The sequence below is a fragment of the Coffea arabica genome, chromosome 4c (genome assembly GCF_036785885.1).
Source record: "Coffea arabica cultivar ET-39 chromosome 4c, Coffea Arabica ET-39 HiFi, whole genome shotgun sequence".
Classification (NCBI taxonomy): Eukaryota; Viridiplantae; Streptophyta; class Magnoliopsida; order Gentianales; family Rubiaceae; genus Coffea; species Coffea arabica.
Window position 1 is genome coordinate 23,359,733 of NC_092316.1, and position 26,964 is coordinate 23,386,696.

Genomic DNA, 26,964 nt, shown 5'->3' on the forward strand with positions numbered 1-26,964 from the left:
CCGCAAACTAGTCTTCACTTGATTCTTCCACCTGAAGGAAAGTGTATAGAGTAGTTTCTCCATTATGTAATCCTTCAATGGTCCTCAAGTCATCACCAACTCGTTCTTGAATCGTGCAAACAAGAGCTTGAAGTGATTCTTGAAATCTTCTAGCACGCGCTCTTGTAATCGGACCACTTGGTATTTGCATGACTTGAGCGCTAGAAGTTCGAGCAGCCTTGAGCCCCTCCTCATTAGTCCCCTCCTCTAGAAGGCGATTTGTCGCCAAATCAAACTCATCGTCTGTATGAAAAGGACTCAAGTGAGATACGTTAAAAGTAGCATGTACGCCATACTCACCTGGAAGTTCAAGTTTGTAGGCATTGTCATTTATACGCTCCAGGACTTGGAATGGACCATCCCCCCTGAGAAGTAGCTTACTACGCCTTTTGATTGGGAACCTCTCTTTGAGCATGTGTATCCATACCCAATCACCGGGCTCAAAGACCATCTTGCGGCGCCCCTTGTTGGCACTTTGGATGTATTGAAGTGTACGCTTCTCGATGTTGGCGCGCACCTTAGTGTGTAACTCACTTACATATGCAGCTTTGTGCTTACCATCCAAGTTAACTCTCTCATGAACAGGTAAAGGAGTTAAATCCAAAGGTGTGAGAGGGTTAAAGCCATACACAATTTCAAAAGGAGAATAATGTGTAGCAGAATGAACAGTGCGATTGTATGCAAATTCCACATGTGGTAAGCAATCTTCCCAAGATTTAATGTTCTTTTTTATAATTGCACGCAACAGGGTAGATAAAGTCCTATTAACCACTTCGATTTGACCATCAGTTTGTGGGTGACTAGAAGTATAAAATAGCAATTTAGTACCCAGTTTACACCGCAAGATTTTCCAAAAGTAGCTAAGGAATTTGGCGTCCCTATCAGAAACAATAGTGTGTGGCATGCCATGTAATCTAACAATCTCACGAAAGAATAAATCCGCAACATGCTTAGCATCATCTGTTTTATGACAAGGAATAAAATGGGCCATTTTGGAGAAGTGGTCAACTACCACATAGATTGAGTCATGTCCTTTTCTAGTCCTAGCTAGTCCAAGCACGAAATCCATTGATAGATCAACCCATGGTTCATGTGGGATTGGTAAAGGTGTATAGAGACCATAAGGGTGTACCTTTGATTTTGCTTGGTGACAAGTCACACACCTTTCAATTTGCCGTTCTACGTCACTCCTCATGCGTGGCCAGAAGAAATGCTCTTGGAGAATCATTAAGGTCTTGGCAATGCTAAAGTGTCCCATTAGTCCTCCTCCATGAGCTTCTCTCACTAGGAGTGTGCGCATGGAGCTCTTGGGAATGCAAAGCTTGTCCTTGTAGTATAAGAACCCCTGAGAGATGAAATAGTGCTCACGAGAGTGTCGTGGCAAGGAAACAAAAATCTCACCAAAATCTGAGTCAGTGGCATAAAGATCTTTAAGAAATTCAAAACCAAGCAACTTAGCATCTAATGTAGTGATAAGTGCATACCTTCGTGAGAGTGCATTAGCCACAACATTCGTCTTACCTGTCTTGTATTTGATCACAAAGGTAAAACTGTCAATGAAGGTAATCCATCTTGCATGTCGCTTACTCAACTTGTCTTGGGACTTGATATGCTTGAGCGACTCATGATCTGTGTGCAAGACAAACTCACGAGGGCGAAGTAATGTTGCCTTGTTTGTAGAGCTCGCACTAAGGCCATTAGTTCCTTATCATTGGTTGAGTAGTTTAGAGCAGCTCCATTCAACTTCTCGCTAAAGTAGGCAACCGGACGACCCTCTTGGAGTAAAACAGCTCCAATACCTATACCAGAGGCATCACACTCTACTTCAAAAGCTTTGTCAAAATTAGATAAACTAAGAATAGGTGCATGTGTGAGCTTGTGTTTAAATAATTGGAAAGACTTAGCTTGTTCCTCTCCCCAATGAAATTGCACATCTTTCTTGACAATTGACGTAAGTGGGGCAGCAATTGTGCTAAAATCCTTGACAAAATGCCTATAGAAGCTTGCCAAGCCATGGAAACTTCTCACCTCACTTACATTGGTAGGGGTTGACCATTCACTAATAGCCTTCACCTTTTCTTGATCAACATGAATTCCCTGCTCACTTACAACATAGCCTAGGAAAACCAATTGATTTGTGCCAAAGGTACACTTCTTAAGGTTAGCGTAGAGGCTCGCCTTGCGAAGTGCATCTAGGACCATTTGTAAATGCACAACATGCTCATCTAGACTCCTACTATAGATCAAAATGTCATCAAAGTAAATGACCACAAATTTACCAATGAAAGAACGTAAAACATGATTCATTAGTCTCATAAAAGTACTTGGTGCATTGGTTAGCCCAAAAGGCATGACCAACCACTCATAAAGACCATGTTTTGTTTTAAATGCAGTTTTCCATTCATCTCCTTCTTTCATGCGAATTTGATGGTAACCACTTTTCAAATCAATCTTAGTAAAAATGATAGCACCATGTAATTCATCAAGCATGTCATCCAAACGAGGTATGGGATGGCGGTACTTTACCGTTATGGCATTAATTGCCCTACAATCAGTGCACATTCTCCATCCTCCATCTTTCTTTGGAACAAGTAGAACTGGGACAGCACAAGGGCTTAGACTCTCGTGAATCCAACCCTTACTAAGCAACTCCTCCACTTGTCGTTGTTGCTCCTTGGTTTCCTCAGGATTAGTCCTATATGGTGCCTTGTTTGGAAGGGAAGATCCAAGAATGAAATCAATTTGATGTTCAATTCCCCTTAATGGAGGCAAACCATTAGGTATATCCTCAGGAAAGACGTCTTGATACTCCTGTAAGAGGTTAGTAATAACACTAGGCAAAGAAGCATCAAGAGCATTAGTGAGTAAGGATTCCTTGCCAAATAGAATAAACAAAACCTGGTTAGAATGCAAGGCCTTTCTCACATTTTTCACCTTGGCAAGCATGCTGGGTTTTCTCTCCTGTATGGGCTCTATGGTCGAATGAGAGTGATCCAATTTGCTTGAAGAAGGGTCGGCCAACTCTAATTTCTTAGCTTTGGCGTTTTCCTTCTTGGTGGAAGCATGCAGGTCATACTCTTTTTGTAGACTTACTTGATCCTCATGCACTTGTTGAGGTGTAAGAGGTGCAAGTGTAATCTTTTTACAATTATGCATGAAAGAGTATTTGTTCAAGAAACCGTCAAAAGTGACTATTTTGTCAAATTGCCAAGGATGCCCTAAGAGTACATGTGCAGCTTGCATTGGTACCACATCACACATAACATCATATTCGTACCTACCAATGCGGAATGTAACTAAAACTTGTTTATGAACACGGACCTCTCCACTGTTGTTTAACCATTGAAGTTTATAGGGACGGGGGTGTTCCCTAGTTGGCAAGTTTAGTTTCTCCACCATCATTGCACTAGCAACATTAGTGCAACTCCCTGGGTCAATCACTAAGCTGCATACCTTGTTGGTCACATGGCACCTGGTGTAAAAGATGTTGTCACGTTGAAGCTCATCTTTACTAGCTTGAGTAGCTAGTGCCCTTCTTGCTACCAATCCAACTTTGTCTTGAGTTGGCACTTTCTCTATCCCATCTTCCTCTTCAACCAAAGGAGGCATGTCTTTGTACTCCTTCTCTTCATCATCAGTGACAATGTCTCCATTTGGTAGTACAAGCATGGTCCTTGGATTTGGACATTGGCTTGCAATATGTCCAACTCCTTGACACCTCCAACATTTGGTGTCACGATTCCTAGGTTTTGAAGTTTCAATTGTTGATTTTGACACAACCTTGGAGTCGGTTTTTGAAAAAGGCGGCCGGGAGCTTGACCCTTGATCGTGCTTCTGCTTTGGAGTGGTCCAAGCATTCGACCCTCTCTCTTCCCTTCTAGGCTAGAATGGACGAGGAAATATTTGTGGATGAGGGTTATAATTTGTGGTTGTACCCCTCCTCTTGAGCCTTTGCTCAATCTTGATAGCCTTCTCCACCATATCTTCTATCTCCACATAGTATTGAAGCTCCAGTTGATCGGCTATTTCAACCCTCAGGCCATTGAGAAATCTTGCCATTGTAGCCTCTCTATCTTCTTGAATATCAGCTCTCAACATGGAGATTTCCATGTCCTTGTAGTAGTCCTCAACTGAGCGTTGACCTTGAGTCAAGGTTTGAAGTTTTTTGTTCAAGTCTCTATGGTAGTGACTTGGTACAAATCGCCTTTTTATAAGCCTCTTGAGCTCAGTCCAAGTGGTTATAGGTAGTTCACCACACCTTCTCCTGCTTGTAACCACTTGTTCCCACCAAACTATGGCATAGTCGGTGAATTCGACTACGGCAAGTCGATTTTTGTGCATCAGTGTAGTCATTACAATCGAATACTAGTTCTACTCGACTCTCCCATTCAAGGTACGTATCCAGATCAGATTTGCCTTGGAACGGAGGAATCTTCATCTTAATCCCTTTGATTGCATCACCAATTGCTTTCTTGTTTCGCCTCGGTCTTCCTTGCTCGTATGCCTCATGTTCTGAATCGGCATTGGAGTCACTAGATTCATCCAGGATAGGTTGTCTCCTAGATTTCCTAGAAGAGGCTTTAGATGAAGTTAGTTGATCAATCTTCTCATGGATTGTTTCCAGCCTTTGGTCAAATCTCCTTTGCATTTCTTTCCACATAGCATCCATTTTAAGTGATAATTGAGCAATGGTAAGTTCATTTTCCTGAGACATGGTGAAACCTGCAAAACTTGACAAATTGTTAGGAGAAAAGGCCTCACTCACTCCCTTAAGTGTTTCACTCCTCTCGTGTTTTCACGTCAGTGCTTATGTCAATCTAATGCTCTTCACCAATTCACTTCTCAAGCCAGTTGATTGTTTCCAATGAAGAAATCAGAAATTTTTCTCAAAGAAGGTCAATCAAACCTTAATCAAATAGTACCCATTTGTACCAAAGGAACAAAGAACAAGAGTAGAAACGGAAAGCTCAAGTAACGAATTTGACAAGGGATGGAATAAAGAAAGAAAAAAAATTATGTTCAAAAAAAGAAAATGTCCAAGTGCAATGGTGGAGTTTCCCAAGTGTTTTACTTAGTTTCCTAATTGAATTTTGGAATCAAGTTAGGTGTAGAACCTCTTTGGAAATCTCCCTAAAGTCGGCAAGGACTTCCTTAAAAATTTTCCAGATTTGGTAGTTTCCTAACCTCTAAAATCTTCCAGAATTTCCTCTTCTTAAATCCCTCTCAAAGTCGACTAGAACTTCCTAAAAATTTTCCAGATTTGGTAGCTTCCTAACCTCTAAAATTTTCCAGAATTTCCTCTTCTTAAAGCCGACCCTTGCCCCCCAAATTTTTCGTCCCTTACTCTCCCTCAAGAACAAACAATTCGGCCCCCTCCTCTTTGCTCCACACAAGGACAGTTTCGACGCTTGGTTCTAATCAATGGCTTCACAAGATGATACAAGCGACGCCATTCAAGAATTCCCCAAGCGGCCTGCTCAAGAAATTCCCAAGAGGTTTACTCCTAAGCCAAGGAAGCCCCGTATGGATGCAAGGACGTACAAGAAACTTTTTATACGAATGGAGGTGCAAGTCTTCAAGAATCAAGATGATCAAGATCCTCAAAAATCTCAACGGGTGATACAAGTGATCAAAGCTCAAGGTGCTCAAGATTTTCAAGAGGAAGTTGGTCAAAACTTTTGAGTATTCTTTTCTTGATGTAATTTTCTGGTTTGTTGGAACAATTGCAACAAGACAGAATTTGGCAAATAAAAGTGCGGCTTCCTTCTTTGTTGTTTGCTACCCGAATGCCTTTTCTCTTTTCCTTTTCGTTTTCCTTTTTTTTTTTTTGACTTAAAGAATAACTCAACTACTCGACTGCTTTGGGAGTAAAATTTCCAGAAATAAAGGTCAATTTCCAACTCGCAACCCTAATTCTCCAAGGCTAAGGAGAATCTCCCAAGAGTTACAAGGACCTCTTAGATAGTTTACAAGAACTTCAAGAAATCCTAGATTAGTGTAGCCCCTCTTCAAGATTCCACCCCAAACAAGTTTAACCACAAAATCAGTTTAGGAAATTAACTAGAACAACTTGGTGGAGTAAACTAAAGTTTGGACAGATTTGGCAAGACTTGCGCCCAAGGAAAGCCTAGTTGCAAGTGAAAACCCTCGCCGTCGAATTTTTTTTTTTTTTTGATATTTAAACAGAATATGCAAGGAACAAAACACGGCTACACCTGAAGGTAGATTTCAAGAAAAATTCACGCACCAAGTAATGCACGAAGTGGACACGAAGCAAAAAGGACACGAAGAGCGACGCAACAAGAACAAACAAAGGCGGACAGAATTTTTTTTTTTTTTTTTGTAATAATAATCGGACTTGACACAAAGAGAGACACGACCAGTTTTGCAAGATAAAATTTACTAGAAAGCTTACGAACAAACTCAACAGGATATACTTGATGTCGTCGACTAGCTCTGAATACCAACTGATGTGCGACGGATCTAGGCAAACAGCAAGTTGAATTGAATTGCGGAACTTTGACCCTTCTAGAATTACAAGTCATGAACTAAGGATGCTCCTTAACCCAAGACTAGCAAATTTAGTGAACCAAAAGTATAGATAGAAGAACGCCACAATCAAGGAGACTACTTGATTGATAAGTTCGATGAACAACTTGAGACTAATTCTCAAGTATTCAAAGGAAATTCTCTTGAGGCAAGAGAGAGTGAATAAACTCACCAATATTTTATAAAAAATCGAATTGTGTTCTCATGAATGAATACCTAGGCTATATATATAGCCTTACAAGACTCAAAACCCTAGAATGTCCACTGGACGATCTTGCCCTTCATTAAGGGTGGATTTGTCCAAGTTGTATTAACTTAATATCTAGCAACTAACAAACAACTAATAATGGTAACTAAAAACCCTAATTAACAAGCTAGTAATCCGCAAACTAGTCTTCACTTGATTCTTCCACCTGAAGGAAAGTGTATAGAGTAGTTTCTCCATTATGTAATCCTTCAATGGTCCTCAAGTCATCACCAACTCGTTCTTGAATCATGCAAACAAGAGTTTGAAGTGATTCTTGAAGTCTTCTAGCACGCGCTCTTGTAATCGGACCACTTGGTATTTGCATGACTTGAGCGCTAGAAGTTCGAGCAGCCTTGAGCCCCTCCTCATTACTAGGCTCTGATACCACCTGTGACAGCCCCATCTCCCCCTAAGGCATACCAAGGGGGTTAGTGGACTGCCTGGCTAGCTCTCGCCAGGACGAACGAGGCAGTTAAATACAATTGAAAACGTTCCGGAAGATAAAAACGCGTTTAAACGATTCAAAAAGCGCGAAACGGAAAAACGAAAATCGGAGCCGCACATGACCAGTGCCGGCCACGTCACAATCCGGCCGGAATCTGGCCGGATTGGAGGCAGAGACTAATTGCCCGGATTCCAAATTTCCCCTGTCAATCCGGCCAAGAACTGGCCGGATTCTCCTGCAGAAATTCCTGCCAAAATTTTTTTCTTTTGCCGTTCAAAAATCGAACCTGTCCGAAACCCAAACATTCACCAACAAATCATATCAACCTTGAATTTATCATTTGCAAACCAACATAACATATGAACATGACCAAACATGTTTATACACGTAAAGTTGCAAATTTACAACTCCAAATAGATGTTGGATCAAAATACACTAAAGGTTTTCCAACCATTGAGGAGCTATACAAAAGAATATTAAACTAGCTCAACTCAGCTTCCCAAAATCATAGTCTCCCAAAAGTTATTCATATCCCTGTAAGGAAAACAAAGGCAATAGAGTGAGTTTTTGTCCAATGAGATACCATCACCCAAGTAACGAATTTCATGTAAGCATAAAGCCACTCAATCCAAGTTCATTCAATAAATGAGTTAACTAACACCACATTTAAAAAAAGATTTTTAAAAAGGATACAAACGGCTCTCAAGAGCCATTTTTCTTGCTTGCCATACTTGATCTCACCTCGTTGACTCTCCGTCAATATACAAAGAGTAACCAATACTGTAGACTCCACTTTTCTCCACTTTTCGTCCACCTCACATACCCCTACCGGCCCCGAACTCCAATCAGTTCAGAAATGGTAATATTCGAGTATACCGGAATCAAGAGTCTCATACTCAATGATTCCACATAAACAATCCCCCATGGCTTGTCAATTTACTCGACCAAGCCCTTGCTGGCTCGATTCAATTGACCACCAATGAGGTTGAGCTCAGTGTTAACAGTAAAGGTCGTTGGATACACGTCCAAACGACACCAATTCAAGTATATGCAAGTGACATTCAATTGATACAGTAAACAGTCACATAAGACATAGAGTGTGAGAGTGATAAAGTACACCCTCGTATCAATCAATCTCAACAGTATACGCAAGTATTCAGGTCATAGATTTCAAGTATAACAAAGCCATGAAGTAACAATCATGTGAGTAGTACACTCACCAATCAAATAAAGAGAGTTATCACAAATTTCCGTCCAACGAGAGCCTTGCGTCACCGGCACACCCTAAAACATTCAATAAAACACAATGAGACTTGGTTACGAGTTATGAATCCAAACCACACATCACTAATGTAAAGCCGTAATAACTTGAAAGTAATATAAGGTGCACTTGATGGTAAAGGTTTAGACAACCCTAAGGTCACTAATTAACACTCTAGCAACCCAATTCCAAGAAATCGTATGAACCTACATTTTGGAGAGCATTTCCCCTTATAATTTCAAATTTCCATCCTACAATCACTCACTTATGTTTCCCCAACACAACCACAATTACCATTGCAAGTCATAGGCCGTTCAATACATCTTATTAGGGTCACAATACCCTTTAAATGAAGCCAATTCAAGAGTTCCACAATAACCCTAGAAAAGCCCCAATTCAAAACCTTAAATCTGAAATTTTCCGTACCAAGCAGAAATTTTTCGCAAAAAGCTACAATGAACACACCAAAGCTTCATTCTAGACTATACTAAGCCATCATCCATGGCCAACCAATACTAATCATATAAAATCAGAAAAATCATGAATAAAAATAGAAATTCATCAATCTTTACCAAAAGTCATGCAATCTTCCACAAAACCACCTCTTTGACTAACACAAGTCACTAATTGAACATTATCAAGAACAAAAGAAAGATTCCTTAGCCACTTCCCTTGCAAACTCAAGAAAAGAAGAAACTTAGCACCTCCTCTTTCCAAACCACTCCACCAACTACCTCAATACTACTTTCCAAAGCGTTTTTATGGAGAAATTTGAAGTTTTAACGGTTAGGTTGTGAGATTGAGCAAGATTGAGAAGAAGAAAGTTGGAGGTTTTCCTTTCTTTTGCTCCATAAGAGAGTCGGCCAAGAGAGAGATGTATGATGATGAATTTTGGGTTAATTTTTTATTATTTGGTAAAGGTAAGTAAGATGGTCAAATCCAACCTTTAATCACAAAGTGACACTTGTCACCTTTTTGGTTCAAAGCTATCCTTTTGTCTCTCCAATATTAATCCATTTGGTAACCTCTAATTATCACCTAACACCTAGTGATTTACTCCATGTATACAAAACTTAACCTAATCGGGCAAATTTAGCGCATTTACCGCACTAGCGGGTCTCACGTCCAATATACACTCCTAAAATCTCATGAACTAACATATACTCAAAAAATGATTTAAAAACTATATTTACTCATAAAAATTATCCAGAAAATTTTTCTAATAAAGAAAATAGAGAAAAGGCATGCAATTAAATAAAATAAATCCTAGAAAATAAGAAAATTGTCGGGTTTTCACACATATTACCCTAGAGCCTTGCGTCGGTTCTCGATCCCTCCCCTCCAAACGGAGCACTGACATACGTGCATATGCTTTATTTTTTATCCCTCATTTATTTTTCTTTTAGTAGCTTGTCACGTCACTCTTCCCTATTAGGATTAGGCGACCCACTTGGACGTGTGATCGCGACACGATATGTGCGTAGCATGATCCGAGACGACACGATGTGTGATCTTCCATTTTAAGCTTTGGGTTGATAGCCTTTAGCTTTTAGTCGAAGGTTAAGGATTCTTGATAGATTCACTCAAACATGTAGCCGTGACACGATGTGTACGTAGTAGTGTTTGGGGAATCACTCGAACCACCGACAAAGGGCCTTGGAATTGATGACCCTTGGCCACGAGTTTGAAGGCTTGGGGACCTGAGCTTATCGAGTCTAGATGCATTAGTAAGCCAATACCTCATGCATCCATGATCGTTTATCTAGGGCATAGTCTGCCTTACCCTATTAGGGACACTAGGCACGAGGGGAGGCATCCCGCCCCTTTTTCCTTATTTATCTTGGTTGCTTTTTATATTATTTAATTGCCAAATGTGTTATGTGATTATGTGTTGAACTAATGTTTCTTTGTTGTTTTGTCTTTTGCATTCACTAACGCTAGAAAATAAGAGATCTGGCATGATCCACTTTTAGAACCTACCCTCTTAGATAGGTTATTGCACGTTTAAATTTCAATGTATTGCATTTGTAGGTGCACATCATTCTAGGCCTACCCTGGCATACAAAGGGTCCTTTTTGTTCATAATATAATTGCATGTTTTATTGCTTTAGTAAACTGGCATCATGCATCCACCTTAGAAGGGAATGCCATTTAGGGAATCCCATGTTAGGAATAAACTACCCTGTATCTCGGATATATAATCCAATGAGACTTGCATGTTTATATTCCCTGTAACATTCGAAGAGGTAGTGCACGAGGTAAGGTAAGATCCGATCTTTTCGAAGACGGCAAAGCAATCTTTGCATATTAGAATATGAACATCTAACAATCACCTTTTGGCCATTTTAAACGAAATCGGTAAAAATCCCTTGCTTAAAGGACATTAACTTGAAGAAATTCACAAATAATCCCTCATTGTTAAGACGATAAATATATTGAGGCCATATCTTGATTTTAGGAGGCTCATAGACTAATGCATCGCAATGATTTTTTGAAACTACCAATGGGTAGACAATTCAATCAATTTTTGAATAAACCATCAATTTCATTGGACCATTGTCGCGCCCCACTTTTTGACGTTGGTGTGGAAGTAGTGTGTGTGAACGTGTGTAGAAGTGAAAGCAAAGACCGTGGGATTGTAAAATGCGACGGTTTTGGTCAAGTAAAGTTCAAAAGGGTTTTATGTATGAAAAATGGAGTCGCCACTTGGTATAGAGTTAGGCTGTACCAAGTCACCCAAAAATGATTTTTGTTTTTGAATGAAAAAGTAAACAAACCCTTTTTGAAAACTTTTAGGTCTACATAACCAAAGAAAGGGATCGGGGGTCACGTTTGGTAAGGGAGAAGGCAAAGGCGGAGCCTAAGGCACTCCCTTACCCTAGCCAAAGCTAGTTGCGTGACATAGTGTGACGCCCCGAAAAAAAAAGAGTTTGAGAACCCGTAAAAATCCTAATCTTTTCCGAGGATTTTATTTCCTTTAATAGCATGTTTTCTGCATTTCCTGGCTTAGGAAATTTTCCTGAGGAATTTTTATGAGTAATTATAGTTTTTAGATGATTTTTCTAGCCTTGGAGAGTTTTTGGAAAATTAAGAGTATATAATGGACGTGGGACCCACTAGTGCGAAAAGTTCGGAAAAATTCGGCCAATAAGGTTAAGTTTCGGATACTGTGTAAAATTTATCGGGTGTTAAGAGATAAGTAGAGTGGGTGAAATGATTGATGTGAGAGGTAAAAGAAAAGATAAGATTGCATTTATGATAGTGACAAGTGTCACAATATCATTGGTTTTGACTTAAGAACACTATTCACTATTTTGACTTTTGACCCAATTAAGTAAATATCTCAAAAATTCACAAAAATTACCATTTTCTTACCTTGTGTTGGCCGGCTCTCTCTCTTGCAAGAAGGAAGGAAGTTCTTCAACATTTCAAGCTTCCAAGTGGCTCAAATCAACCAAACCAAGGGTTTGAATTAGTTTTTACTCCATACAATCTTTCCTTTTAGTGATAGTGAGTGCTTTAGTGAAGTTTTTTGGAAGAGCTAAGGTGTCCAACATCTTCCCCTCTCTTGTTTACTTGGTAAGTGAAGCTTAAACTTCCACCTACACCTATTGATGCTTAAGATATGATTAGTAGTGATTAAAGTGCTGAAATTTCTGGTTTTATCTTGGTTTGAAGTGATTTGGTGAAGTTTTGATTTTATTGATGATTTTTCTGGTTTAATTGGATTATGGTGTTGTGGTTGTTTATGATGATTGATAATGAGGGGTTATGACTCTAGTGGATGGAAATGATTGATATTTGCAACCAATTTTGGATTTGGAATAAATTTTGGAAAGATAGGGTTCATGAAGCTACATTCTGCCCGAATTTATTGCACCATGTTAGAGGCCGAATTGGCCTTGGCTTAAAACATGAAAATTGTAGGTATTGATGTGTTTGAAGTTCCTGTAAAATTTCAGGCCATTTGGACTAGTGTAAAGTGAGATATGTCGACTTTACTGTTGCTGTTCTGGGTTGATCAGAATGCGAAAACTGCACTTGTAATTGGCCATTTTGACTGGAATTGCTTTGGATTTGGATATTGGTGTCTTCTGATGAAATGTAGCTGGATGTCTTAGCTTCCATATGCCTTTGGAATCAATGCATTTGGACTTGTACAGACCGAGTTATACCAATTACAGCATAGTGGGATTTGTGAACCAGTTTTAGTGGCTCTGGTTTGGTATTTTTGGCATATTTGACCTAGTTGTGCTAGGATTTGGATTGAGTGGCCTTCTACATTGTTGTAGCCCTGTCTCTTAGCTTCGAAACGGTGGGTCTTGCACCTTCATCCGACAATCGTAACGCCTTTGGTACCATTACCGTAAAATGACGTCAAAACTGTTTTTCTGGTTTTGAGCTTAACCTTCATTTCCGGACTTTTCCCTAGCTTGACTTGTCTTTGTACTACTTGGAGCTTGCTGAATGGATATTAGATGAACTTATTTGTGTGACTTTGGGACTGGCTGAAGTAATAATGAAGCCATGATGGCTGGAAAAGTTAGCAAATGTAGGGGAAGTGTTGTCCGAACTTTGAAGGGACTTGTTTGCATTGGGTTTGTGATCTAAGACTTGGATTTGAGCAAGGCAATGTTATGTGATGGATGATTTCTGAGCCGTGGAGGTGAGTGACCCCAAACTATTGTTAAAGCTTCTTATGAACCGTTTCTTGCACTATTTACTTGATTGCATATCATGAGTGCTTGCATGTGGCCCATGACATGTTTTGGCTTAAATGAGTGCTTGGAATTCGTGTGCTGAACACCAACGTCTCCACCTCTGTGTACTGTTCATCTGGAGCAAATGGCTCCCCACTGACTGTTTACTGTTAAATGTTTGTTTGGAGCGTTGGGTGTTTAAGTACAACGATTTCGCTGGCTCACGAGAGCAATAAGTGTACATTTGATCTTGAAATCATGACATCACTGAAATGAACGACTGTGAAACTGAATTGATTACTGATTTTAATGGTTTCTCGCTGAGCTTCTAGCTCACCCCAAAAATGTTTTATTTCCCCCCCACAGGGCTCATGGCGAAGGAAAGCTTGGAGTGCTTATTCACGTGACTGGATGGCTTATATCGTGTACAGTTTAAGTTTGGATCTATTTTATGTACGAGTTGGTCTTGTATAAATATTTGAAATTGATATGGATGTAAGTATACGTTCCACGATTGGAATCAGTTTTCCGCTGCATTTGTATTATGTAATCATTGGAGAATTTGATGTAATTTTGAGATTTATATTGTAATTGGGTTGAGGACTATAGTGAGCGATTGAGTCCCGGCGAGAGTTGGGCAGGCGGCCCGCCGAATCCTCTGGTTTGCCTTAGGGGGAGGTGGGGCCGTTACACTTAGCCCCACGTTTCCTAATTTTTCTACCCAATGGTATGTATCGCATGTTGGATATGAACTATATGAATGCAACAACCTAGACCCAGGGGGAGATAGGGGAAATTTCTCTTCAAAGGTTGAGTGGTGCCAATCACATTAATTGTGAAGCCCAATAATGATCCTTTGGAGAGGTCACACATGATCCTAAATAACGTAAAAATGAATGGAATGAATGCATGCCATGTGGAAATGTGGGTTTGTGTGTAGTGAAAAAGTAATAAAAATAATAGTGGGTAAGTGGAAGTGTGCAAATGGATTTACAAAGTAAGGTGTGTAGAAATGATAATGTGAAAATAACATAAAGTGCATGTGTGCGAGTGATATTGTATAAAGTGTGAGTGGTAGAGTGAAAACGTGCAAAATTAAAGTCGTGTGAAGTGAGAATATGGAAAAAGGGATAGAATATAAAGTAGAAGTGTATGTGATAGTGAATGAGTAAAATGCATGAATCCTATAGGAATGCATCAAGACGGGAACGGGAGTCCTAACTTTGTGACTTCAATTTTCCCTTTGATTAGAAAGGAGAACTAGCGTGCTAAGGCTATTTTGGAGCCACACTCGCTCGTTTCCCTTATCGAAAGGGGACTCTTCAAGCAAATGTATCCTATAACTAGCATGAGAATGCAAAAAGCCTAGAATGAGGGGAAAAGGATTGGAAGAGCTTGCCAAATGATAAAAACTAAGAAAAATGCATGAAATGTAGTGAACATGCAAATATGCACTAACAAAAGGGGGACGGCCTATTGGGTCTAGCGTTGGACTAGCCCATTCTATAAATGAGCCACAACTAGCGTTGGACTAGTGTGGTGATGTACATTCATCCATCGCATTCATCCATGGCTATGGAAAGCAAGTAGACATGCCAAAACACTCATAAACACATAGCACGTAACACTTAGCATGCTCGACTAGATGCAAGAGCCTAATAAAGCAAATTAACACATAGCAACAAAAGCAAGCAATCAAGCTAATAAACCTATTACATTTGCTAGCTAGGCACACGTCTTCAATAGGTCTTCATCAAGTGCTTTCCAAGCCCTATCTATTACAAGCCAAGAGGTGTGCACATACCCCATAAAGAATAACTTAAATAAAAAATAAAAGTAAAAATGAAATAAATGAAAGGAATTAAGGAAAGGCAAGGGAAGCAAGTAGACATGCAATTCTCACTTAGCACGTTGGTTCACATAGGGGAGAGACAAAAAAGATAAAAGAAGTTATACCTCCCTTGGAATGGTGTCAAAATGAAAGAAAAATGGCTTCAAAACAATAAAAAGGTCAAGATACCACTTTAATAAAGAAAAATTAAAAGAAAATGTGCAAAATCAAGCTCACTTGATCATAAAGTCCCTAAAGTCATGACTTAAGCGCGATTGAAACAAAGCATGGTAGTTAATTGAAGCAAACAAGCAATGAAGTTGCACAAATTAAAACTGCGAAGGATCAAATTGATGAAATTATTCAATTGGTTGGGTCATAGTGAAACAAAGAGGAACTTGGGGGGTCAAAGTGCAATTTTTCTGGAAATTATTCATGCAGAATGCATGTAAATGCTACGAAGAGAACGTTTCTGTAACATTTCTTATGCTCTCAAAACTTCAGCAATTTTGCCGGCAAATTCACACAACCATTTCAACCCCAAACCAACCTCAAGCTCCTACCAAACTTATCATGCATGCAATAACCAGAATGAAGAAGGTTTGCATGCGAATTACATGTGACAACTGAGTAAACATTCCAGCAACAAGAGAAACTTTCGGCAAAATGGTTTTTAAGCTTCAGCTAGCAAATATCTTTGCTTCAGCCCCTTACATGGCAAATGCATTCAATCATCTCAAGCCACCCCAATCCCAAGTTCTTATTAGGCTTAGCATGCATACAAAAACAGAATGGGAAAGATTTCTAGGCCAACTCCATGCAAGCTATGGAAAAAGTAAACTTTCTGCAAAAAATCTGGGTTAATGCAACTTTCCTAACGGTTGGGACTTCAGCAAAACAACTCTGATTACTCGCCTAAATGTGTTTGCACCACAACAAAACACCACAGCAACGAAAGAAAGGAATCTGATGACAGCATGCATGCCAACTACACAAAAAAAACTGTTCTGCAAGGAAAGAGAAGAAGTGCCGCAAGTTTCTGCAATTTTTCCCAGCCGAGGCTTTTTTTTTTACTTCGTCATGCAAGTGAGTTCAACTACCAAAACTTCAACTATTGACTAAATGAAACGCAGACTCTTGTTGCAGAATTGAAACCAAACATTTAAGTGGTCCAACAGCAAGGGAAAAAGGGAATTTTTCATGCAAGTTTCATGCAGTCACATAGCAGGCTTTCTGCAATACGGAAACGAACAAGACTGCTGCAACTTTCTGCTATCACATGCAGACTCTCGGCAAACAAAGAAATCACATAACAGCTTTGATCAGATATTTTTCAACCTAACATCACAACTTTAGACCAAGTCACAGACTATACCACTACCATGATCCAAACAGGCAAGAAACTTAGAAAGACAGCATGCTCAATTCTGGAAAAACATGCATGTGACTATGGTTCGGCACTCTGAAATTCATTTTACAGCTCAAGTATTTCAGATTTTTAAACATACAAACTCAACACCCAACCTTCCATTTCCTCCCCTCAACACAAGATTAAACATGAAAACTGAAATGCAAAACTCAACTAGTAACTAAAGAGAAGGCAACACGGCAGAGAAAAGGAAAAAAAATGCAGCAGCTTTTGCTTGCTGCGTTTTTAAAAGGAACAACTTTTAAATAACTTGGTAACTTCAGCAATTTCATACCATGAGTTTCCAACAAACTTTCAGATTCAAAATACATCAGAAATGATACATATTCATGCTAAAATCTGACCCAAACAAACCAGAAACGAGGCAAATGAACCAGAAACAGCAAACAACGACAACTACTAACCAGAAAATGCAAACAGCGTATGACCATACAACCTCCTATGACCACGAAGCAGAGATGCAATGAAGACAACTACTTAAACAGCTGAACGAACAGGGGAAAAAGAAAAAGCAATGCAGACAGCGTAATGAAAGACATCAGGCATGCATTTCTGCCGAAAGCTTTCCGCAACAAATGCAAACCTCCTCTCATTCAAACATCCCTTAACCATTTTAACCAAGCCAAAAACTGGAATCATAGCAATAAAATCACAAAGCTTTCTTCCCATTTTATCCTAAAATCTTGATGATTATACCCCAGAAAATTAAGCCGAAGGTAAATGACAAAGTTCTGCAATTTTCGGCAAGCTCTGCTGCATTGTTGAGTTTCTCAAATGCCATCCTATCATATCTAATGACCAAACCAACAAAACTTGGATCCAAACAACAAGATTATACAAAAGGTAAACCAGTAAACTACGAAAAGGGATCATCTTTAACAGAGATAGCCCACACTCTTGGACTCACATACGGAAGCAAATATGATAGGTCATCCAAATCTGATAATAGGAAGAAAAGATCTACACTTGGCTGGGCTTATTTATCTTAATCATCAACCATAAACACCGAACCAAAAACATCCCAAATTTATCATAAACACCAACGAGAACTCCCAAACCATTATCCAGGCGTTCATCAATCGCAAATCAATAATAACGATAGAAAAATCTTGTCTTGGCATGAGTTCGTGTATGGAATACCTGGATGCAAATCTGTAGAGGGCGATGGGGGCTGGAATGATGATGGTGGAGCCTCGACTTCAATGGCTGCTGGAGCCTTTCCTTCCTCAGCTGCCTCTCTTGTTCACACCCTCAAAGTCTTCCTCGCTTCTGATTTCTTAGCTACCCTCAGGCTCTCGTTCACTCTCGACTCTCTCTCTTTCCTCTCGGTCGTGGCTATCTGCTTTACACTCCCCCTTTCTGGTTTTCTTTTCTGCCGTCCATCTCACCCTCTCTCTCTCTATTTCTCCTCTATCTCTCGGACCCTTGTCCAGATCAGCCGCCAGTCCTATTTCTGATTTTCATCCGTCCCTCCCCTCTTTGCTGCGCCTTTTCTCTTTCTATTTATACCAGGAACAAACCCTCAAATCCTCACCTTTGAGGGTTTGTTGGGCATTTTAGGGCCCTCCGATGAGAGGTGGATTTGTTGGGCATTTTAGGGCCCTCCGATGCCAGCCCAAATCTCCCATGAAGAATCAGTATTTTACGCTGCTGCATGTGCGGTGCGGTTTGTTGTAGTAGTTTTTTTGTTTTTCAAGAAAACATTGAATTTAAATAAAAAACGACTAAAGCATATTTTTGAATGTTTTTCTTTTCGAGAAATTTTATGCTAAGGAACTTAAAAAAAATAATAAACTAAAAAACTAAAAAACTAAAAACTAAAAAGCGAATAAAACTAACATGACGAATAAAAACTAAAAATTAAATAGTAAATGAAATTACGCTAAAATTTGGTGTCTACAACCATTTTATTCATCAATTTCATCCCAATCCATTTTATCAATTCATTCAAGTTTAGCACAATCTAATCATTTTTTAATAAATCATTAATTCCATTTCATTCATTGGACCAATCCATCTATTTTTAGGGTGATCCAGTCAATTTTGAATAAATTATCAAGTTTCATTCAATACAATTTGACCAATTTACCCTTTTAAAGGTAATCTAGTCAAATTTGAATAAATCATCAATTTTATCCGATCCACTTGACCCGTTTATTCTCTTTTAGAGTTTCAATCTAAGATTCACTGGAAACCTAGTTGAGACATGGCTCTTTCACACATCACTTTATGTGTTAGTCAAAGTAACCAATCCATTCGGACTTGGTCCTTATTTTGTTGGAAAAATGTCTCTCTCACTCCAATTGACCAAATTTTTCAAATTACTTTTCACTCAATCAGTCGATCGGATTCATCAGGTATTGTTTAGTGCCTACCTCAGAGGATTGCATTTTCATTCTAGGCCAACCCTTGGCATAAAAGGGCTCCCCCATAGGACATGCATACGGATTTTACAATTTTGCTTACTAACTCTGGGTATTTTTTCTTTTATTTTCCCCCTCCCCCGCATTTATAAAAGATGTCTTAATAAGGTTAAAAAAATATTTTTCTATATCTGATAACAATTTTGATCTAATAAAACTTGAAAATTACAAGTATTACTTGATTCTTGGGCAGACCCTACAATGAAAACATGAAGGATCTATCTAAAAGCGCTAGGCTAAAGTCTCTAAGAAACTTCATAATTGTTTTTCAAAGTAAAGAGAAAATTTTGCTTGTTTGATTTGTTAATATATTTTTGTTCCAAAAGAAAAGGAGACAAAAAAGTATGTATATGTGGAGCTCTTTAGAAGTTTTTCTCTTCTCATTTGTATTATAATTGAACAAGAAATTTTGTTTTAAACTTTTTAACAAGTATTGTTTTGTATATATTCATGTACATTTCCTTTTTTATTTGGCTCATTGGAGATTTCATGATGAATTTTAAGAAATAAGACTAAATTGAGATATTTCAACCTCTTGCCTGAAAATTCACAAGTGTATGTTTTCTAAAATCTTTGCACACACTAGATTGGTGATTCAAACTATACAATAAGAGTGCTCAAAATTAAAAGAAGTCACTCAAACTGATTGATCTATCTCGAAAGACCCAATGCAATACCTTTTTCTCCTTCACTGTACAATTTATCAAAAAAAAATCAGTCACATTGATTGATAAATTGCAAATTGGGGCAATCTTTGCTTGAAGATGTCTACTGTGTCTAATCAGATTCAATCCACATCTAAGTGAAAGTAATAATGTACATTATTCTTATTTGTTTGGAAAGTTTGGAATGATACTTTAAGTGTTCGTTTCTCTATCTATACAGATTTTATCATTTGCTCTCCCATTTGAGCCTTTAAAAGAATAATTTCGATTCAAATAAGAGTCTTAATGATCACTACACATTGAAAATTTTGCAAATATCAAAAGAGAATGGATTCTCAATGAGCATTTCGTTACTTTGGTTGTCATGAAGTGTAAGAATGATATTTTGGCCATCATTTCTACAACCTAAACACTATTTATCCCTTGTATCCTCCTTTGAGCTAAAATGGGTGGTTCTTTTCAAATCACATATGATCGCACCCCACAGTGGGGAAGGAGATTGGAAAATTTTGCAAGAGAAAGAGAAAAGGTAAAAATGCAAAAATTTAAAAAAAAAGAAGAGAGAGAACCGCAAATTGGGGAAATTTGATTCTACCATTAATATCTGAGCTTCCATTTAAAAAAAAAAAGAAAGAAAAAAGGAAAAGGAAGAGTATTGTCTGGCGGATCACTTATGTTTCACAGATATGGATGAACAGGAGTCTTCCTCAATCAATTAATTCAGATACATGTAAGAAATTTTGTAACAGCCCCACCTTCCCCTAAGGCGAACCAAAGGGGTTAGCGGACTGCCTGCCCAACTCTCACTAGGACTAACAGTTCAGTTCACATCGATCTAATACGTTCCGGAACATACTAACGAACGTAAACCAGTCAAAATCACAAAATAAAAAAAAATGAAAATTGGAGCCGGTCATGAATAGTACCGGCAACGTCAAAATCCGGCCAAACATCACGCAAACATACACATCTTGAAATTCAACATTTACAAACCAAAATGGCATACAAAATTATCCCATAAGTTTATACATATACGGTTTGCCAAATCAAAAGAGAAATCGGACCCAAAAGTACATTTAGGGTTTCAATCAATGAGCTATACAAAAGCTATGTACATCAAGCTTAATTCGGCAACCAACTATCAAATCCAGTCCAAAAGTATTTATTTTCCTGTAAGGAAAACAAAAGGAACAGAGTGAGCTTACGCCCAGTGGTATACTATCACATAAGCAACCAAGTCACATAGGCATAAAGCGGTCAAGAAACAAATAAACCAAGATCACACATTAACAAGATGGTAAAAGGATACAGACGGCTCTCAAGAGCCCCTTTCCTCGCTCGTATACTTGATCGGACTTCATTGACCCTCCGTTAATGTTTACAAAGTAACCAACCATAGGCTCCACTTTACTTCCATTCCTTCCACCCAACATACCCCTACGGGGCCCGAACTCCAAACAGTAGCAATTTGGTAATACTCGAGTATACCAGAATCAAGAGTCTCACTACTACAAGATTCCATATAACAGTCCCCATGGCTCGTCGACCTTTACGACCAAGCCCTCGCTGGCTCGATTCAATCGACTACCAATGGGGTTGAACTCAATAGTACAGTAAAGGTCGCTGGATACTCGTCCAAACGACACCAACACCAGTTTTTCCATGAACATTTTTAGTATCACAGTGAAACAATAGACAGTCATAAATAATATCAAAGGAGGTGAGGGCGATCAAGTACACCCTCACTTCAATCAATTTCAATGGACAATTAAGCCTTCAAGGCATCACGTTCACATATAGCAAAGCCACATGGCAAACAAATAAGTGAGTAGTACATTCACCAATCAAGCAAATAATATTTCATGCACTTCCGCCTAAGAGTGTCTTTGCACCACCGTCACGTCCTAACATGGTCAAATAAGCACAATAAGAATCGATTACAAGTCATAACCAATTCTAAATACTCTCAAAATAAGATTCCATAAGAATATATAAGCATTAGAGTAAACCAGGAAAATCCGGAAATGGAATTAAACTTCAATCCAAAAAAATAGTTTTTGACATCATTTTGCGGTTTTGGCACCAATGGCACTAAGATTATCGGATGGAGGTGTAAGATACACCATTTCGAAGCTAAGAGATAGGGCTACAATATTGCAGATGGTCACTCAGTCCAGTTCATAGGAAAACTAGGTCAAAAATGCAAGATACTAAACCAGAACCGCAAAAACAGGTGGACAAACCACATTCTGGGTAACGAACTATAATTCAGGCTACCTAAGTCCAAATCAAGTGATTCCAAAGCCATCTGAAAGCTAAGACATCAGGCTACATTTACTCAGAAGACCTCAACAACCAAATCAGAAGTATTCCCAGCCAAAATAACCAATTACAGAAGCAATTCTCAAGTTCGGGTGAAACCAGGGCAGCAGGGGTATTTCGGTCTTTTCACAGGCTACACTACTCCGATTGTCCTGAAATTTTGTAGGCATCTCTAAAATATTATTCCCTACAACTTTTATGTTTTAACCCAAGGCCAATTCGGCCTCTAACGATGAGGTACTGTGCCGGGCAGAATGTAAATAATGAAACCCTAACTTTCAATTTTTCTTCCAAAACAGAAATTTTCTGTAATTAACCATTTTTTCCACCTTCTAGTTTCCTTAATTATCATTCCCAATCATCATACATGACCACATAATAAGAATCATATGAAAACAGAAAAATCACCAATAATTATAAAACTTCACCAATTCAACCAAAAATCAAGATATAATCCACAAAATTACATCCTAGACTACCACAAATCATGGATTAAACATCATTAGGTGGAGGAGAGAGGTTCCTTCACAACTCACCTTAGCAACACAAGAGAGAGAGCAACTAGTCACCTTAGCTTTCCAAACAACTTGTGACAGCCCCACCTTCCCCTAAGGCGAACCAAAGGGGTTAGCGGACTGCCTGCCCAGCTCTCGCCAGGACTAACGGTACAGTTTACGTCGATCTATTACGTTCCGGAACATACCATTGCGCGCAAACAAGTCAAAATCACAAAATAAAAAAAAATGAAAAATTTTGCCGAAGATGAATAGTGCAGGCCACGTCAGAATCCGGCCGGAATCTGGCCGGATACTGGCCAGAGAGTAATCCAAAATTTTTCCAAAACGGCCTGCAATCCGGCCGGCAATCCGGCCAGTTTCTGGCCGGATTCCTGGCCGGATTCAGTCCAGTGCCTTTTCGTTCCAATTTTTCCTTTTTCCGTTTGAAGGTCGTGGTGATCCGAAATCCATCCAAACATCAACCATAGATATATATACAATGAAACCCAACCTTTACAAGCCGAACGGCCTACCAAAGGATCTATTTAATTCATACATATACAAGTAGCCATTTACACACCAAACATTGGTGGAATCAAAGCACTTAGGTTTTCATCCTCAAGGAGCAATTCAAAATACATATACATGAGCTCAACTTGCATCCAACTATCATAACCTTTCCAAAAGTGTTCATTTTCCTGTAAGGAAAACAAATAACACGGAATGAGCTAAAGCCCAGTGGTATACCACCCAATAAGCAATCAAAGTCATATAAGAATGAACCTTCATTTAAAGTGCACAAATAAGCAATGAAGCAAAACGGTAAAAGGATACGGTCGGCTCTCAAGAGCCCATTTCCACGCTTGCAATCTTGATCCAACCTCATTGACCCTCCGTCAATGTCAAAAGTATCAAACCGTAGACCTCACTTTACTTCCATTCCTTCCACCCAACATACCCCAACCGGGCCCGCACTCCATTTCAGTAGCTTTTGGTAATACTCGAGTATACCGGAACCAAGGGTCTCATTACCACAAGGTTCCCCAGTACAGTCCCCGTGGCATGATAATTTTCATGACCAAGCCCTCGCCGGCTCGATCCAATTAACTACCATACGGGGTTGAGCTCAATAATGCAGTAAAGCCGTTGGATACTCGTCCAACAACACCAAATCAGTTTCCATGCATGGAATTCAGTATATCATATATCAAATGCAGTATTTCAGTAAAACGGTAAATAACCATGAATGAAATCACAAGGGGTGAGGGCGGTCAAGTACACCCTCACCTCAATCATTTCCAATAACCAATTAAGCCTTCAAGGCATCAAATACACATAGCACAAAGCCACATTATAACAAATAAGTGAGTAGTATACTCACCAAGCTAGTAAGTGGTGTTTCATACACCGTGATCACCAAGACGTCGTGAGCTACCGTCACGTCCTATAACATGTAACACATTCAATGAGACTCGATACCGAGCCATATAGCCATGCCAATTACAACCCCAATAGGGTTTCATATGCATAAATGTGCATAATAGCAAACCAGAATTAAGAAAGGGCTTTAACTTAAGCCTTGATAAGAAAACCGGTTTTGACGTCATAATGCGGTAATGGCACAACTCTCACTACGAATATCGGTTGGGGGTGTAAGACCCACCGTTTCGAAGCTATGGAACAGGGCTACAACAATGTAGAAGGTCACTCAATCCAGTTCCTAGCTTAACTAGGTCGAATATACGAAATACTATACCAGAATTCCCAAAACAGGTTTGCAAAACGCAGAAAACTGTAATCGGTATATCTCAGTCCATACAAGTCCAAATGCCGAAATTCCAAAGGCACATGTTAGCTAAGACATTAAGCTACATTTCATCAGAAGACACCAACTTCAAAATCCAAACCAATTCCAGTCAAAAAGGCCAATTACTATCGCAGTTTTCACATTCTGCTCAATGCAGAACAGCGGCATAACTCACTCCACACTCATCCAAATGACCTGAAATTTTACAGGCACCTTAAACATATTAATACCTACAACTTTCATGTTTTGAGCAAAGTCCAATTCGGCCTCTAACCCAGTGATCTAAAACCGGACAGAAATGGGATTCTATGAACCCTAACTTTTTAATTTTCACACCAAATCCAAAATTGATTGCATTTTCCTATCCAATACACCTCATAGAGTCATTATCAACCATTATCATTCATCATACAAGGCCACAACATTCATTTCATATTAAACCAGAAAAATTCCCAATAAAATAAAAACTTCACCAAAACTCTTCAAATCAAGAAATAAATCATATAATCCTTCACTCATGCCACCATTAAGCATAATATAACCATCATTAGGTATAGGGGAGAGGTTGAAGCATCACTTACCAAGAAACAAGAGAGAGGAGGATGTTGGACACCTTAAACCTTCAAACAAAGTTCACCAAACAACTTACTATCACTAGAAGATAGTATTTTATGGAGTGAAATGGATGGAAGCAAATGTTTTTGGTTGATTTGCACCAAGTGGAAGCTTGAAATTTGATGAACTTTCTTCCTTGTGGAGCTTGGGATGGCCGGCCAACAAGAAGTGAAGAATGGTGGTTTTTTGTGAATTTTTGGAGATATTAACTTAAGTGGTCAAAAGTCAAAAAAATGTCAAAAGGTGAATAGTGTTTCTTAAAAGGCATCCAATGAGGAGATGACATGTGGCACTCTATTAAATGCATTCTTATCATTCTTTTCTCTCTCACATCAATCACTTCACACACACTACTTATCTCTTAACATCCGATAAATTTTAAACAGTATCCGAAACTTAACCTTATTGGCCGAATTTTTCTGAACTTTTCGCACTAGTGGGTCCCACGTCCACTATTTACTCTTAATTTTCTAAAATTTCTCCAATGCTAAAAAAAATCATCTAAAAACTATAATTGCTCATAAAATCCACTAAGAAAATATTTCTAAGCCAGAAAATGCAGAAAACATGCAATTAAGGGAAAATAAACCCTAAGAAAATATTAGGGTTTTTTTTTACGGGTTCTCACACTCTCCCCCCCTTAAAAGAATTTCGTCCTCGAAATTTCTCACCTTAATTCCCGAAAAGGTTTGGGTATTTCTTTCGCATTTCCTCTTCCATCTCCCAGGTAGCTTCCTCCACTCCGTGGTTTCTCCATAGCACTTTCACTAGCGGAATCTTCTTGTTTCGGAGCTCTTTGACTTTTCGATCGAGTACTTGAACCGGTTTCTCTTCGTAGGCCAGTGATTCATCCACTTCGATATCCTCCGGTTGCAATACATGGGATGGGTCAGGATGGTACTTCTTTAGCATTGACACGTGAAATACATCATGGATTCGAGATAGACTGGATGGCAGTTCCAATTGATACGCGACCGCTCCAACCCTCTGAAGGATTTTGTAGGGTCCGACGTACCGTGGTTGAAGTTTCTTTCCTTTGCCCGTTGTAAGACTTCGTAAGGGTGTGATTTTGAGAAATACATGGTCTCCAACTTTAAATTCCAAATCCTTTCTTCGGTTATCCGCGTAGCTCTTTTGTCGACTCTGGGCTGTTTGAAGCCGTTGCCTTATCAACTTGACCTTCTCTTGAGCCTCTTCCATCCATGGAATAGTTGCCGGGTCCAGTGCTTTCTTTTCACCTACTTCATCCCAGTAAATCGGTGACCGGCACTTGCGTCCGTAGAGAGCTTCATACGGAGCCATTTGAATTGACGAATGGAAGCTATTGTTATATGCAAATTCGACTAAGGTCATGTGCTGACCCCAGTTGCCTCCAAAGTCCAGAATGCACGTTCGTAGCATGTCTTCGAGAGTTTGAATTGTCCGTTCTGACTGGCCATCCGTCTGAGGATGATAGGTAGTGCTCAAATTGAGTTTAGTCCCCAAGGTTTCTTGAAACTTCTGCCAAAATCGTGATACGAACCGTGGATCCCGATCGGAAACGATGCTCACAGGAACACCGTGTAGTCTTACTACTTCGTCCACGTACAGTCGGGCCAACTGATCCAATGAATACTTCATGTTCACCGGCAAGAAATGGGCCGACTTGGTTAATCGATCAACGATCACCCAAACGGCATCGTGTCCCCTTTGCGTCCTCGGTAAACCGGAAACGAAGTCCATTGTGATGTTTTCCCACTTCCACTCGGGTATCTCCAAGGGTTTTAATAGACCCGATGGTTTTTGATGTTCTGCCTTCACTTGCTGGCAAATAAGACATTTCTGCACGTATTGAGCTATTTCCCTCTTCATATTGTCCCACCAATAAGTCCCTTTTAGGTCTTGATACATCTTGCTGCTACCCGGATGGATTGTATACTTGGACCGATGAGCTTCCTCCAGAATTTCCTCTTTCAACACCTCTTCATTCGGTACTACGATTCGGTTCCGATACTTCAAAAGACCCTCAGGACTCAAATTGAAGTCCGTTGTTTCTCCCTTTTCCAATTTCTCTCTCCACTTTCGTACCATCAAATCCTCGCCTTGCGCCTCTTTTATACGTTCCAGTAGAGTGGAGGTAACCCTAACATTGCCA